This window comes from Nematolebias whitei, chromosome 4 (genome assembly GCF_014905685.2).
Source record: "Nematolebias whitei isolate Nwh7 chromosome 4, NemWhi1, whole genome shotgun sequence".
NCBI classification, from domain to species: Eukaryota; Metazoa; Chordata; class Actinopteri; order Cyprinodontiformes; family Rivulidae; genus Nematolebias; species Nematolebias whitei.
The window spans coordinates 8,936,713-8,954,962 of record NC_056501.1 but is presented as its reverse complement, the minus strand read 5'-3'; positions in this window follow the sequence as shown (position 1 = coordinate 8,954,962).

The following is an 18,250-nucleotide window of genomic DNA, read 5'->3' as shown; positions in this document are numbered from 1 at the left end:
ACTCCAACTGGTCTCCTCAGGTCCTCCAAAAACTCTAACTGGTCTCCACAGGTCCTCGAAAACACCTAACATCTGGTCTCCTCTGGTCCTGGAGGAGCAGGCTGTTGTTAAAAGTCAAGTCAAGTCAACTTTATTTATACAGCACATTTAAAACAGAACCTGTCATCAAAGTGCTTAACAACAACAACAACAACAACAACAACAACAACAACAACAATCAATGAGAGTAAAATTAAAGAGAAAAAAATACAATACACTAATAATAATAACTGAAGAATTAATAAAAAGCAGAAGAAGGTACACCTCATCTCAGCCATCCAATTCAAAACTATCTAATATTTTTTTAACGTTTATTATGTTTCATTGTGAATAATTTAGGGGTTTATGAGATTTAGAGATCATAGCGTTGAGTTTTTTTATATTTTACACAAAGACAACTTTGTCTGAATCTGAAGTTGTAATTGTCTGTATGTTTGCTTGTCTGTTAGCAAAATATCCACCCAACCGCTGGATGTAATTTAATGGAACCCTCAGAAGGTGTTGTGACAAACAAACGCTCAAACAGCGTAAGATCATTGAAACTTGGCATCACGGTGACGGGTAATACGCACTCTTTCACAAAATGCTTGTTCCATTTAATCTGTGTTTGTCCAAGATTATTTTTGTTGAATACAACACGCTCTGAATGTGTGCATGACAATTTTTTTTACATTAAAATCAGAATTTCCGTCCCCCAAGGCTAAATAAAAAGACATTACGTTGGGATCTGAAATGTTTTCATTCGTCTCACAGAGATTAATGTGTTTTTCTCCGCAGTTGTTCCGTCTGTAACGTGTTCAGACGTGGTGGAAACGGAGCCGTGATGAGCTGCACGTGCAGAAATTAAACAGCACTTTCATTTAGCGGCATTATGTTAATGTGGAGAGATTGAGGAGTTGACTCTGGGAAACAACTCGTATCTGAGGGTGTAATTTTCCTTTAACACACATTATTATTATTTTAATCTGTGTAATTGAAACAGCCATCCAGGCAGCTTGTATTAAAGTTGCACCTTTGCATTTCCGAGGCTGACTGAGTCTCTGCATCTGATAAATTTAATTATTCCTGTAGCCCATATATTATTAATCGTCTATATTGATTTCTGAACTCCCAGACTGCTTGTGGATATGCAAATGCAGCCTCGGCAATATCGGGACGGGCTCATTTGCATAGGAGCCCATTATTATTTTATAAGTAAATTTTAATGTGGACTCAATTAAAACTCAGCCAGTGGAACAGCTAAATTGGCCCAAGGTATGAGCTGTGTGAGATTCATGTGCCGAGCCGGGACGTATCAATTAGTAAAGATCAAACTTTGGCTCCTCTGGAGGGGGAAGAAAATGCTGGAATTCAATCATGTGGCGCCTTCGACTCGGCGACGGCTCCATCTTTGCCTGGGTTCTGCCTTTTTTAATCTATATGATCATTATTGGCGTGGAAATCAGACCCACCAAATGGAATCAGAACGCGGAAAATTCCTCCGTGCGGTGGCAGTTTCAGCAGGGGAGAGGAGGTCACGTCGGTGTTTTATCACCGTAAATGTGACCTGTTTGAAAGAAGACCTCGAGCTTAACTCTTTACTTTTCTGTATGAAGAGACTCTGCAGCCTGCAAATAATCCTGAACACCAAACTTTAAATATTTTAGATCCCTTAGAAGGTAACGTTCGGCTTGTTTCTCACTGGATCCACATGGAGACAAGTCAAAATGTGCATTTTTACGTTAAATTCCTATATAACATTTTATAAAGCTCTCGTCCATCCCCAAGAAGCTTTTTTTTGTTTAATTTGCTAATAAGTCATAAAGTAAAAAACAAAAACAAAGAACTAAAAACTACCAGCATTGTTTTTTTTTTATAATTTTGTTCCTTTTAGCCAATCATAAGCAGAATTGTTCTCACCAATAACCAATGTGTTTTTTTTCTCGTTTTATTTGTTAAAAATAAAAATAAAACATGGATGGGTTTGTGTTATTTATGCTCTGCTTGCTTTGCTCGTTAGTGGATCATGTCTCAGGTTAGACTCTGAATGTCACCTTGACTTTTTTTAGTTTTAGATGTTTTTATACTCTTTTAAAAGCCTCTGCAGATAATCCCTTTTATGAAGCACTTGTGCTAAAATGCATTAAAGCATTTGTTGCTGCAGTCGGTGCCTCTGATCCCACAACAGTTCCTCTGAATCTGACAAAGTTAATCTCGACCACTGACCGATAGAAGTCTGGTTCTGGTTCCGCGTGGGCGTTCTGTCCTCCGCTTTCATGTTTATCACTCAGAATTTCTATCAGCCGCAGATGAATCAGACCGAGTCGAGTGTCTGGCGGACCTCAGGTCAGTCGGTTTCATCAGGAAAAAACAATTTCTTCACACAAGGAAAATAAAAATAACAGAACCAAAAACGGACGGTAAACAGGAAACATGTGACTCAAGCGTGTACAGACACGTTAAATTTTGAGAAAACAAAGGACTGAATCGCACAACAAGTTGTGGTTCTGATTGGATTTTCAACTCATCTACAGGCGTCTGTTTACAGAAAACAACAACAAATAACACTAAATAAATAACGCTGGAGTAAACAGAATTTATTTAGCATTAGAATTGTACAGTCTCCTGAGAGCTGGTGGTGTTTGAATCTCTTATCTTGAAGGAAAACTGGAAGTTGACTAATTGATGCTTTCAGGAACAGAGGGTCAGGAAGGGCGTGATTCATCCTCTGTTCCCCTGAGTGTCGGGATGCATTCACACCAGCCCTGTTTAATCCGCTTTAATCAAACTCTAGTCTGTTTGCCTAGAAAGTCTGGTTCATTTGGGGAAGTGTGAATGCGCAATTGAACTCTGATGCGGACCATAAATGTAAACTTCGGTCCGCCTAAATAGGTCTCGGTTGGGTTGAAGTGAATTCTAGCATGGTTCGAATGCATCGTGAATACAAGCAGACCGGAGGCCGCTCCAAAAGCAGGAAGTGGACTACAGCGCAGGGCATTCTGTGTAAAAACAACAAAAACAAACGTGCATTTCTCTTACCTCATACGGAGCCGTCTCAGCCGCCTGGTGTGGAAAAACAACATTCTCCGTGGTCTTCTGCCTCATCTTCAGCTCATGCTGAGTCCATTTTTGTAAAATGACAAAACATAAATCCTAAAACCACTAAAATTTGATGCCACTCCATTTTTGTTTTTATTTCCAGAGGAAAAAGAAGAAGTGTCTTCTTCAGAGGTTTTCATGTTGTTTCCTTCAGTAGTTCTTGGTGCAGCGCCACCACAGGCGAGGGGGGGAACAGGTTGGCTCGATTGACTCAGTGCAGTGTGAATGTGAACAAATGTTTCGAATTTTGGTCCCCGATCGAACCGAGTCTACCGGACTATCAGGTGTGAAAACAACCTCGGTATTTTAACGACAATAAAAATGGCAAAAAAACGTGAAAATTTTGTTTTCTTTTCAAATCCACTGTACAAAACTTGATGAAACATTTCAAACACGTTAGCATCAGTGTGTTGACCGTTTACATTTATTAATGCGCTTGCATAAAATCTAGCACCATTCAAACGCATTCATAGATATTTCCAGTAATCAAATCGATGCTCAACCCTAGTGTTTTTGTCCTTTAAAACTGTTTGTTATTTACACTTTTTTTACTCCAACATAATTATAACTTTGTTTTATTGGCACTCTAAATTGTGAGAGCGAAATGCCCTCAACGTGCAATGCTGCTGGGTGTCCAAACGAATGCAAAGCACAGATGAAACAAGATGAACGTTGTTTAGATTAAAAGTATTTCAACACACCGGAAATATACAATACAACTTTATTTATAAAGCACTTTAAAACAACACCATTCATGAATATATCTAGACCACAATGCATCACTAAATACTGCACTTAGCATGCATGCTAATAACTGTGAAAAGGTCATTCACAAGTGTGTTAGCAGCAAAGTGTTAGCAGTTGGGTAGCAGCAGTTTTTGTTGCATAGTGTTATCAGCAGAAGGTCAGAATCATAAGTGTTGGACTAACGGTAAAGCAGTCATTACGCTCTGCACAATCTCAGTGAATCTGCCAGTCTGACTTTTCAGGTCAGTCATTTAATGGACTTGAGACCCAGAAACATTTAGACGCATTCCAGTTGTTTGTAGAGAAAAAAGACCCACATATTAAGAAGTCCTGATGATTACAAAACAGGGGCAGCACGCTGGCACAGTTGGTAGAGCTGCTGCCACTCAGCGAGAAGGTCGCCGGTTGAAATCCTGGCCCAGGACCTTTCTGGGTGGAGTTTGCATGTTCTCTCCGTGCACAGACCAAAAAGATGCATGTTAGACTGATTGGTAACTCTAAATTGTCCCTAGGTGTGAGTGAGAGAGCGAATGGTTGAGTGTCTCTATGTGTCCCTGTGATGGATTTGAGACCTGTCCAGGGTGTCCCCCACCTCTTGCACAGTGATAACTGAACATGGGCACCAGTGACACCCCCCCCCCCCGTGACCTGAAAAGAAAGAAGCAGGTAAAGATAATGGATGGATGGTTTCAAAACAGATCTCAGGTCAGTTTAGATCGGACAAAGGGAGGAGTTAATTAATTGAAAGAAAAGCAACATGAACTTTCAGCAAAGAACCATCTTAAAATAATAATTTGCCACAAAGGATAATTAAGCAGCTGTTTAAGCCGTTTCTGTAGCTTCGGACTGAACTTCCTGCAGTTAAACGACCACTGATGAACAGACTCGCAGGAACCTGAAGCAAAGCTGCTGATCAATTACCGTATTGACGGACTATTGACTCCTCGGAGCACCCACATGATTTTACACCTTTACTCATCATCAATCATCAATTATCCTTTTAAACCCCCAGAGAACTGCAGGGTTTTATACACCTCTGAGGTGCTGGAACATCACCTTTCTCCTCCTCCTCCTCGTCCTGACACGGACCCAGCAGAAATAAATCTGAACCTCGGCTCAGAGCTGTAAAGCAGGATTCATGTGCTGACACTTTAACACGGACTCTGGGAGCGATGAGAGCTCCCATCTTCCTCACATTACTGGCTTTAATCCAGGCCGCGCTGCCAGCTCCCCGAGACGCTGATTTATCAGGAAGCAGAGACACGAGCTGTACGAGCCGAGCGGGGTCACCAAATCCAGCACCGCTCCACCTGAGAGACATAAAACCTGTTGTTCACCGCACGGCTCAGAAACAAGACAACAGGAAGTCGCGAAGGCCGACAGGATCCTCAGACTCTAGTATTCAACTTGAAATATATTTTCGGTCCATAGAATAATTTAATCTCACTTAATCTTGTGTCCCAGTATCAGAAATCAGGTGTTTCATTTTTGTCTGTTGCTGTAATGATTTGTGCAACAACTTGGACATTTAGTCACTCAAAGGTCGGGGAATCGAGTCCCACTGATCAGGCTAGTGGCTGGCTCCAGCACGTTTTAGGCCCCGCCCCTTCCATGTAAACAAATGGGCCTGTTTCCAAACTAAAACATTTAAACATGTTTCAGATCATTTCTTATTAGGAGCTGTTTTTTGTTGATTCATGATGGGCTGTTAGCAAGTTTATGAGGGAGTGTGGGCGGGACTTTTGTATCGAGGGTACCGCCCCTCGTCCAGATTGTCCCCGACCCAAAAATCCAACATGGAGGCTCCTAAAAAGAACGACCATTTTGACTTCAGTTCTTAACAACAAGACAAAGAGAAAACGCCTCTTCCTTCATTTTTATGTCCCACCAGAGTCAAACCAGACAAAACATCCTCCTGTTGTTGGAGACAGATCTGGACTGCAGGCCCGGTCCAGTCCAGTTTTTATTGGACCAGAATTAGGTCTGACATCATCTTGAACATGGCACTTATTGATGAGAAGAGGTTCTTGTTCAGATTTCAAAATAAACTTTACAACGTTAAAATGATCAGACAACGTTTTTAGCTTTATATACAGTTGAAGCCAGATGTTTCAGATGTGTGTAGTTTTTATTATCTAAACATTTCCTGTTTTAGGTCAGTCAAAATTAACAAAACTATTTCTATTTGCTAAATGCCCCTAAAAACAAAATGTTTTATTACTTTTTCAGTATCACAGATTTACATTCACTAAGATTACTGTGCTGTGGAACAATTCCTTAAAGATCAACCAGATGATGATGTCATGGCTTTGGAAGCTTCTGATTGGTTGTTTAACATCATAGTTAATTGGAGGCACACAGGTGGATGCACTGTAAGGCTCACCTCAAACACCCTGGCTCTTTGTGAGGCATCATGGGAAAATCACAAGAAATCAGCAAAGATATCACGAAGAGTTGTCCACCTCCGCCATTCAGGTTCATCTTTGGGTCCAGTTTCCAGAATGTTCCACGTTCTCCTGTTCAAACTGTTAAACACAAGCATGAACACCATGAGAACATCCTGTGGTTCAGGAAGAAGACAGGTTCTGCTCGTGTTTTGGTGCAAAACCTGACTACATTAGTTATGTATTTTATAAAACTTGTGATCCTGCTGACAGGAAAATAAATCCTATTTCACTCGTTTGAATCCCAGGTGAACAGCTGATTATTTTTCTTTAGCAGTCAGATATTCACCTGATGAACATTTGAGGTGTGACTTCTGCAGCCAATCAGAGAGCAGATTGTCTCCTGAGTGTCTGCAGGTTATTTCTGCTCAAACTAAACTTCATACCTCCTGCTGGTCCAGCTGCTCGTCCACAGGTGGGACCTGGGATTCAGCAGGACGTCCCCCTCGTCCTTCACCTGTCCACCTTCCAGGTGATGGTTTAGACTCTGATCCAACATGGCAGCAGCTTTGACCTCAGCCTGCTGGTCTCACCCAGAGGGGCTGGACTTGGACGAGCTCTCACCGATGGAGGACCATCGAGTAAAAGAACCACAGTCCATTAATTCTCTCCCCCATAAGTGAACTCAGAGTTTAACAGTGTTTTCACAGCTGGGCTCCTCCTGCTGCTCCGGCTGTAAAACTTCTTCCTGAATGAACAGCAACATGGGAAACCTGTAACATCATACTTGGCAGCATCACCTCCTAACACCCACAGAATCCAGCACTTAGACCCGGCCCTGCAGGACGACGGTTCTGCAGCAGGTCCAGGACTGCAGTCAAGGATGGAGCAGAAACATGGAGACGGGAGAAAACTGGACCATTTTAAACAAACAAGAACTACAGAAGGTTCTGCTGCACTAAAGAAGAACCTAAAGAACCGGGTCACGGTTGGATCCAGTTACTTCTGTGTTGGAGGAAAGTCAAACATTTTCAAACCCTAACAGGAGCTCAGAGTTATTTAAAGTAAAGCTGAGAATAATAAATTGTTCAGTTTTAACGTGTCGGGGCCAGAAGAACTCTGGTTCTGGTCGAGATGCCGTTTTTTGGGTTAAAATAAAAAAAGTTCAGGTTCTACAGTAATGAACAGGTGGTTCTGTTTAACCTCCTGAACCTGAAACTGTGTTTTTTATTCATTGTGTCACATTTTTACTCACTGCAGGCTCATTTTTCACTGCAGCATAAAGTTCCTCACAGCTGCAGAACCGGCCCGGTCACGACTTCTATTAAACCTCCGATGACAAAAAACACACAGATAACATTTACAAACCTACAATTCAGAACCATTTTTTTAAAATCACCTGATGAACTTCTCAAATAATTACAGCGATGGTTTATTTTACTTTTTTGATTTTAAATATATTTTTGTTATTATTTGTATAAACTTTAGACTTGAATCTCAAACATTCTGGATTTATTTTAAGCAATATTCTTCCAGATGAAAACACAGGTTTGTAAAAACACTAAAATATTCACTTTGACCTTAGAGGGAAAATATTCTGAGCTCAAACTTTTCCACATCTTGACATTTTTGTTTATTTTTACAGTTCTGAGCTGTTTCCTCTAAGTAAAAACTTTTTTTTAATCTTGTTCTCCATCTCAGGCTGAAGCTTATATTTCTTTGCTGGTTTAAATTAATTTCTGATCTTTTCTGAGTGGAGCTCTTATTGTTTAATCATCATACTTGTGGCTAATAATGATGCATGAACATTAAAGCAGCATTATTCCTGTTCACCTGATGTTCTTTGTCACAACTATACACTCTAACTAGCTTCCCTGCTGCTGCTCCAGTTTTGAAACACCCAAATAAAAGACAACAACTACAGCTCAGATTTCTCATTTTGAAAACTTTTTTTTACACATTTACCTGCGGCAGGTCATGCATTTCACACCTTGGCCTTCAGTGGTGTCCTGCCTGAATTAATGCATCTCTTAATGCCGTCTTTATGACACCACGGCCTGCAGAAACCATCAATAACACACAGAAACGCAGTATAATAGGGCGCTGCATCACATACAGGGATCTCATGTAGCGAGACTGAATGTCTTTACTGACGTAAGAAACACAATTAACACAATTCAACAAGTTTCAACAGCAGCCACAGCTGCATGTAGCAAATACATTAAAATTATACAAAATGTTAATAAAATACTTTTTTTTCACCAAAAGTCTTAAGCATTTGTACACAGAATCAAGCATTTTCTTTCCTCTGTCATTCGGGGTATCTGTGTGTTTCAGTTTTTAAACAATAATAAATCTTTTTCGATCATCATGGTGGGTGCTGAAAGCCGAGACAACGGCAGGGTTGAAATGAACAAGTTTTAAATCTACATGTTATTTTGTTTATTTGTCATATGCAGGTTAACACAAGGTAAAAAAAACAACAACTAAATCACGCATTAAGGGTACAAACTAAAGTAACAAAAAGTGAGAAAGACATATAATATTTACAAGGTCCAAAAGAAATCTAGTGAACGACAACATGGTAGAAAATATAACGGTGCAAGTCGGATGAATTAGTATAAGTAAGTATTTCACAGGTAGTAATATAAGCCTAAATGCACATTTTATATATTGCACATAACATAAACTACATAAATTTAGTTTAGCTTGTGCAGGTTGTTACATTTCCTTGCTCTGAGCAGTATGCTCCCTAACCATCCAATCAAATGATGTGAAAACACTGACGTCTAATGCCAGATATTTGGGCATGGCGTCACCAACATTTCATTTATTTCCAGCTGCAGGCGCCTGCACTGCTGGTTCTGAAGGCCTCGGGGCAGAGTTCTTTGACCTGAGCAACACATGATGGTCAAAATATGATAAAAGCTCTCTATATGTATTTTACAGCCTGGGGAGCAGCTGGCGGGGGTTAAGGGTCTTGCTCAGGTGCACAGAGTAGTGCAAATGAGGATGGAGGAAGGTGTGTTCACCTTTCCAACCCGCATTTTTTGTTGTTTGATCATTTGAACAGGCAACCTTTCAGAGAACAGTCATTTCAGAATAACTTTATACATATTAATTTATATAAAAAATATTAAATATGTAAGTTGGTGGTTGATGGGCCACCACTGACATTAACAAATTAAACATCCAAACGTGTGTCTCTCTGCTGTCGGACTGACGGTTTTCTCTCGGATCCACTCAGAGAGTCTGTCATGGTTGGTAGGAGGTTCAGACCCACGGATGCAGACTAAAGACGACGCTTTATTTACAAAAACAAAACTTAATAAAACATTCGAAGGAGGTCACGAGGACAGCGCGGGACAGACTCGTGACACGAAGGCCAATAATGCTCGACTGAGGATGCGTAAAAGCTAAATGGGAGCTGATGAGGAGGCGTGGCTGCAGCTGTGACAGGTGAGCAGGGTGCAGGTGTGAGCGGGCGTGGCAGGACTGGCCTGGGAGAAGGGAGTGACGGCTCAGAGGAACACAGATTAAACACAAGAATCATAAAACGCAAAGAATATTAACCAGAACTAACAAAAAGACAAACATCCTGACGATGACTTCCAAAAAACAGATGGAAATCACCATGGCAACGAGTGACTCAACAGATTCTTGTCTCTGCTGCTGTTGTTAAAGTTTAAAAGGAGCTTTAGACAAGGAAGTTGATTTAATTGTAGAATATGTGGACCCATCACTCAGTTGAGATGACGGATTGTTCCCACAGAACGTCCGGGGTTGTGTTCGCTCGCCTCCGTGACCTCCTGACCTCGGAGCGAGCGCGCCGACCCTCCACAGCGGCCTCGAAACGCACAGCGGACGATTAAGTTTTCACTGCAGCTCTTAGCGTTCCCTCTCTGCAGCGCTCCAGTTCTGACACCAAAGACCGAGCAGATGGCGGAGAGTCATTAAGGCTGTCTCACTCCATATCTGCTGGTGTCCATCTCTGCCCAGCGCCACCGTAAAGAGCCGCCGCCGTTCCCAGTGAAAACAGCCGGAGCGTTCTGCTCGCTCAGCGATGGACGGGAGACGAGAGGAAAATGACAGCAGAGAGCAGAGAGAGCAGCGGGAGAGAACCCAACAGCCACAGAGCAGATCAGCTGTCAGAACCACAACGGTTCTGTCACTTCTGGGTGAACTTTACAAGAAGGTTTACAGCATTTTGTTCTGGAGGATTTCTTTCTGTGAAATGATCCGATTTCATTGTGGATAAAGCTAAAAGGTGTTCTGTCTGCAGAAACATGGTGCTGCTCCAAAACAACCCCAACCCTGTCAGTTCCATCTCTGTGGGCCAGAACCAAAGCTGTGTGATTCCACCGATCCACCGTCAGAGTACTGTGAGCTTTAACTTCACGCAGGGTTCATAGCTCCTCTTTGGACTGGGAACAGCTTGGGAGCCTCCAGGAAGACCTGGAGGCAGGTCTAGGTTTCCTTCCTGGATTTGTTACTTTCATGACCTGAACACGGATAAATGGATGCTGGATGGATCCTACTGGTGACATCATCAACCTTCTGAACCAAATAAGCTAGAAGCTATTCAGTGCGTAAAACATTCTTTAGCAGAACCAGAACTACTTTCTGACAAACAGAACTTACAAAGCCCTCAACAACCTAGGTCCATCTTCTATTACAGATTTTGTTGTTCCATATTTTCCTACCAGAGCACTTCGCTCTCAGACTGCAGGTTTACTCGCGGTTCCTAGAGTTTCCAAAAACAGAATGGGAGGAAGATCTTTCAGTTCTCAGGCTCCTCTCTTGTAGAACCAACTTCCAGTTTCTGTCCGTGAGGCTGACACATTGTCCAGTTTTAAGACTTTCCTTTTTGATAAATCCTATAGTTAGTGTTGGCTTATTATGCTGCTATAGATTTAGACTACTGGAGGACAAATTGTCCACATTTATTAAAATGAATAGTTTTCATTTGATACTATTTCTATATTAACATGTGATTCTTGGCCTGCCATTGTGTATCTGTTCCTCCTTCTTGTTCCTCTCAAACCCAGCCGGTCGAAGCAGACGGCCGCTTATCCTGAGTCTGGTTCTGATGGAGGTTTCTTCCTAATGTGAGAGTTTTTCCTTTCCACTGTTGCCTTCATGCTTGCTCAAGATGAGAGTTCTGCGATGGAGTTAAACTCAAAGCAGTCTGCTCCTTAGATAAATAACGTTATCTCACTTTTTATGCATATGAATGTTTCTGTTCAGTGATCTGAGATGACTTCTGTTGTGACTTGGTGCTATATAAATAAACTGAATTGAATTGACTAGAACTTCCTGAATGATCCAAATTGGCCTTCAGAGTCCACCTCTCGGTCCTCGTTGAGCTCTTCCAGCTCTGAAAGAACCAGATTCTGTTCAAGGCAACAGGAAGCAGGTTTTAGTCAGAGATCATGGTTCCGCGTCCTCCTGAGCGTGTTGGGGTCTTCTTGGCGCTGGTTCTTTAAACAGACTCATCAGAACTCTGGTACATGAACAGCATGTTGAAATCATTTCAGAGGAACTCAGTCAGAACATCTGGAATAACTCAGCCCAGGTTCTGCTGTGGAGTTCATATTTTTGTTCTTGCATTAGGATCAAAGCTGCTGTAAAAAGAAGATGCTCCACATCGTCATGTTTTATTAGGATCGGCTCTGCAGAAAGGAAATAAAACAATCAGGTTTTATATCATACAACCTATTACTATTATTATTATTATTTGTTGATGAATGAAGTCTAATAATGAGACAGTTTAATCTCAGACATAAAGATAAAAGTTTTTATAAAATGTTTTAAATAATCTTTACATAAAATCCTATAAATTTACTGTGTTCTTCACGTGTGAAATTCCAACTTCTATAGTTTGAATGATTAGAACTACCCTAAATTTTAATAATTATCTGTAATAATGTGATTGAGAATGTCTTTAATTTCACTTCATAGTAGTAGGAATGTTACTGTCTATAAAAGGTGCGGCTAGAAAACATTCAATCAAGGCTTCTGTTGTTTTTATCCATGCCATATTTTAACTATATTATTATTTATTTATTTTATTAACCTTTATTTAACCAGGCAAATGAGATCACAGATCTCTTTTGCCCTGAAGGCAGCCTAACATGTATGCAGACAAACCGGAGTACCTGGAGTAAACCCACGCGAGCACAAGAAGAACTCCACACAGAAAGATCCCGGGTCTAACCGGGGATTGAACCCAGGACCTTCTTGCTGTGAGGCAACAGTGCTAACCACTGAGCAGTCGAGCTGCCATAAATATGTTTATAAATATTTGTTCACCTCAACAGAATCAAAGTCTGATTTTTTTTTTTTTTAAACTATAAGGTGATGTCTTTAAATTTTTATGTTATTTCAAAGATGTATCTGATTACTGTGGAAGGAGACCAACAATTTTACATCTATAACATCTTATTACTTTCAAATCAACATTCTTTGTTTTTCAGTCAAAGGTCAAAGGTCAGTTAGCGTTAACAGCAGGAGAAAGGTCTCGGCCTCTCTGATTGGTGGCTGAATAGTTACATCATAAAGGCTGATAAAAACAAACTGGTCAGATTTTTAGGCCCAGTTTACACGGGAACCATCTCTGGAAACTCGAGTGTTTTTCCGATGCTGACTGTGGAAAACTGCGCTCGTTGAATCTGCTGTAGTTTCTGTGCCAGGTCACCAGGTGGCGCTGTGGTTGTTGTGTTTGAACAAGTGAGGATGAAGAACAGTTACAGCCAAAATCGTGAAAGCGGGAGCGTTCGTTGGAGCCCAGGACGAGGTTGGGTCGCTCCCGCATGTAGACGAGGGTGAGCAGCACAAACAGCACTCTTCTATCCACCGCTGTTCATGTACTCACGCAGAAAAACTGACTGCAGCTGTCCGAGACCAACCCTTTGAGACCTGGATTCAAAACGCCTCGGTTTCAGAGAAAACAGGCGCTCTTTTCGTGTTTGCAGTCATACAGGACGCAGCAGAAATGTTCCGGTTTCGTTCAGAAATGGCGTCGTGTAAACAGGGCCAGGGTGTTTTTACTTTTCAGCTTTGACGGATGCTCCTGCTGAACAGAAAAGTTTTGTTTGTGAGTGACTGAATTTAGTTTTTTCCGGACTTGAGATGAGAAGTTTTAAAGCTCAGGGTGGTGTAACAATCATGATGAAAACTTACACTTTCGATAAAATCTGTTTTTACATCAGTGACGCGCTCGTCAGGATGTTTGCGTTTGTTCTTTCAGGAAGCTCCACCGCCCGCCCCGTGTTTACACATCAGAGCGCCGCTAACGCTACGTTCTGCTGAATTATGCAGACATTTGGCTAAAGGCCTCTTTTTCTGCAGCTGATGATGCAACACTTTCAGCTCCTTACTGCCGGGAGGTCACTCACATTTAAGCGTTAAAAGAGAAATAATCGTCAGGACGGATTTACGAACTTCCTCTGAAAAGATGTTCACGTTGTTAAGGGAAGAACAGAGAGGACGGCGGGCCTTTTGTTTCCCAGCAGCCCCGGCTGTCATCTATAATTCACGGCGTTTAATGGGCCGCTCAGATTTTGGGGAAACTCCATTTGCAGAAATCAATGAAACAAATAAGTAGCGGCTGATTTTACCGCTGCAGCTCAGAGCTGACAGGAAGGAGAGGTGACGGATAATCTGATCTGAGGCCAGATTTAAGGCTGATTAATAAATTCATTATGTGCCCCCAACAAAAAATAAATTATTCACATGTTCAGCCATCAAAAAAATAATAAGAAAAAAGATCCTAATCAGTGTTGGCCCACATATTGAGATGCACGTTTTGGAGCTAATGACCTGAATCTGGATGGTCGGCCGACTCAGAGGAATTTTAAGTGTGTGTGTGTGTGTGTGTGTGTGTGTGTGTGCGTGTGTGTGTGAATATTTTAAAAGAAAGCAGAATTTGACCTCTTTTCGTTTTACATTTTTGAGTTCAATCAGTTTCAGCTGCGACTTCAACAGGATCAGTTAAATTATTTTAAAAAAGAAGTTTCGGGTTTTTAATCAGCTGTTTGACTTTTTTTTTTAATATTTTCATCCTAATTTATAACACATTAAATCAAATAAAACCCTAGCATTCCATCAAGGAATGCATATCACCCGCTGGCCTGCATGCTGAAGTTTTAAACAAAGCTATCGTTAGCACTCAGAGCGTGTTAGTAGACAATCCTCAGCTACTACCACACCAAACTTTAGCTCATTTTCTGTAAAACTGACTGAGGTTAAGCTACTTTTGTGTTTGACAACATTGATTAGCTGTGGCAGCCATCTTTATTTGTGTTGACTCCAAAAATTAATCAGTTGTAGATTTCTATCCAGTGATGACCTTCAGAGTATTTGAATGAAATTTGTTCATTAGTATATAAAATATTTTGCTAACAGACAGCCAAATGAACACAGGGAGCAACAAGATTACTATATAAATCACTCGTCTTTGGTCACAGTTTCAAACGAGGGAAGCTGTTAATGTTTCAGGGAGCTGCAGATGCCTGACGTTTACAGAATAAAGATTCTTCAGAGCGTTTTGGATGAATCGTTGCAAAATTAGATAAAAAAAAAACACAAACAAGGAGTTTCTTTATTTTCTGTGACAGGCCTTAACGTGACCGTTTAAGTCTGTCTGAGCATCGCCTGATGGATCTGGAGGACACGTCGTCTCTCCTCGTCCCATCTGTCAATCCTAACTCAGTTTTCTCAGGGACCCCCTGGGGGGCTTCAGGGCCTTCAGGGCCAGAGTTCCCACTCTAATCCCAGTGTCAGTCTCAGCCTGGTGGTGGTGGTGGGGTGTCTCCAGCACAGTAATTCCTGTATTGGCAGGTTGTCCGGCAACGATCGGTCCTGAATGTTAACGAGCACCGCTCAGATAAACATCGAGCCGAGAAGATCCGTACGGGTCTGAGGCCACGGTTCTCAGACAGACAAACGTGGGTCAAGGTCTCTGTGGCGTCTGAGAGTCCTGTTCCTGAGTGATGTGAAGATGGACATGGACAGACGGATCGAGGTCTCATCTGCAGTGATGAGGATGTTACTCCGGTCTGTCGTGGTGAAGAAGGAGCACAGCTGAAAGACAAAGTTATGGATTTTCTGGTCCAACCAAGTCTCACCTGTCATGAGGATTGGATCAGGACTGAAGGAGCCAGATCCTGGATTCAGATGGAACTGAACAACCTGTGTAGGGAGGTCGGGCTAAGAGAAAAGGGGAGGAGCTTCTTCACTGGAGGGAGTGCCTCCTCATCAGCATGAGTCAGTTGAAGTGGTTATTCTGATTAGGGCACTTCCTGGTAAGAGACCTGGGACACACCCAGACCTCTATGGGGGATTTTTTGTCCTCTCTGGTCTAGGAACACCGGTGGATCCCCAGGAGGAGCTGGAGGGGTGTCTGTGAAGAGAGGTAGTTCTGGGCTCTGACATTTTTAACAGTTTTTATAACGGCCATCTGCTGCTGTTTGTTGTTGTTGATTTTATATTATTTTAGACTGTTCAGGATAATTTTTTTAAATTTCGCTGAGGCCGTAAAACCATTTTTTCTTAATTTTTAGGAATCACAATTAATTATATATATATATGTATATATATATGTATATATATATATATATATATATATACATATATATGCATCCAGATGTGTTAGTGGTTAGCATTGTTGCCTCACAGTAAGAAGGTCCTGGGATCAGGACAGGAAGTAATCTCAACCAGAACCACTCTACCAAAATAAAACCCATAAAACAAGAGAACCACGAGTTCCACTGAACAGAGGTCAAAGGTCATTGTGTCCACTGCGATTCTGAATCAGAAATCCATTTTACACATAAAATATGTGACAGTAAATGCATCACGTCCTGCTTTTATTTAAAGGAGTTTTTGCTGCAGTGCTTGTTCTAAATACAGGAAATAATTCACGTTTATTGTCCTTTCACATTAAAAGTCCTCTAGAAGCCATCTGCTTCTTTTATAAAAACCATCAGGCGTTAATGTTTGATCTTCATATTATTTCTCTGCACACACTCAGATTGTGTCAGAACCCACAGCCTGGGCTACACTTTCCTGTGTGTGTGTGTGTGCGTGCGTGCGTGCGTGCGTGCGTGCGTGCGTGTGTGTGTGTGTGTGTGTGTGTGTGTTGACAGCACTTCACAGCTGACCTTTTCTTCACAGCCTGAGTGGTGGTCTGCCCCTCATCTTCCTCTTCATCCTCCTTTGACCCTTCACAGCAGGGTTAATGTAAAATCATGATCCATGACTCTCTCTCTCACACACACACACACACACACACACACACACACACACACACACACACACACACACACACACACACACACACACACACACACACACACAATTTGTATCGCTTCAAAATATGTTACTTTCATCTCTGTTTTCCTCAATTTCTTCAGCAGCAGTGTCAAAATATTTTTTTTAATTTCAGCTTTCTTTCTTTTTTTTTTTTTACATTTAGCTGATGTTACCGTTCAGCTGATGTCGACATTCAGCTGCAGAATGTTAGTTTCTTGTGATCAGGACTTTAAAAACCTCACATTTAATTGAACAACTTTTTGATCAAACAGACCTTCAGATTAATTAATTATTTGATTTAAATTTTGATATTTTCTTCTGGATTGTGAGGATTTCGGCTCCTTCTGATGCTAAAAACAGAACACGAGGTGTAACACTTTTCGACATGCAGCAGCTGTAACATGTTGGTGTTTCAGCCCCCCCCCCCCCCCCCCCCCTTTCTGGTTTGTTTGAAATGCTGCTACATTTTCTCGCCCCAACACACACACAGAACTGGTCCAGCGGATCCTCAGGGACTCCTGGACTTCTCAGAGAGTTTTCCATCTTCAGGGGGAGCTGACAGCGGTGTGGGCTTCCTCTTCCTAAAGAATAACAAAGAAAAACGTCCAGAACCAGGCGAGGCGCCTCTCTGGGTTTGGGGAATGTGGTTCTCATGGGTCTCTGAGGTGTGATCTGGGTTTAATGGACCTCCAGCAGCAGTCATCATGGCAGCTTTGAGAAGAAGAACAGGAAACCCTGCAGAGAGGATCAACAGAGTCCAAACTGCTCGCCCCCAAAACCACATCTGGTTCTGTCATTCTGGGTTCTGTCTCATTTACCTCGAGAAATAAAACTTGAAGCATCTTCTGGTAGGATTCGAATGCCAGTAGAGCTCATCCAGGAACTGAAAACCCCTCAGAAGATCCCGAAAACCTAAAACCTTTTTGACTTTTGCAATCTTCTGATGCCGCTCGCTTTCATAAAAGGTGAGCGATGGCATAAATCGTTCAGCTCAGACCGGAGCAACGTCTTTGTTAATGCAGAAGAGACCAGGATCCGCAGGTTGGTCTCCCTCCCTTACGGTCCCAAAGAACCGTCCACCAGACCTCAGGAACCTTAAAGTTCACAGGAACCCTCAGGGAGCATCAGACCTCAGCTGCTGTTAGAAAGCCTAGTGCACGTGTCAGATATGAGCATGCACGTGTCAGATAAGAGCATGAACGTGCCAAATGTTTTATTGAAGTAAATTTTATTGTGTTGTTGTGGATTGGTTGAGTTATATTGTTCTAAATTGTGTTGAAGAAAATAACTCAACTTTCATGTGTCAGAGAAGAGCGTGCACGTGTCAGAAGGCGTGCGTGTGATTGGGAAGAGCGTATACGTGTGTTCCTTCAGCAGCTGAAGAGATGTCTGAAAGAAAATTAAAAAAAATTCTGTACATGTTTGTTTTGTTCCAGGCTGATAATAAAATGTTAGTTCAGTTTTTCTTGTCAGGCAGAGAAAAGACACCCCAGGCCCTCAGAGGGAAGGACCCCCCCCATGACAAATCTGTAAATCTGTATGACTGGAACAGGATTTATTCAATCTGAAGCTGCAGGTTCAGAAACACTGAACTGATCATATCTGGAGGGGGGCTTTTTCCTTTATATTCCTCAAGCAGAGCAGCTCCTCCGGGGGCCACAGCTCCTCTGGAGGCCCAGCTCCTCCGG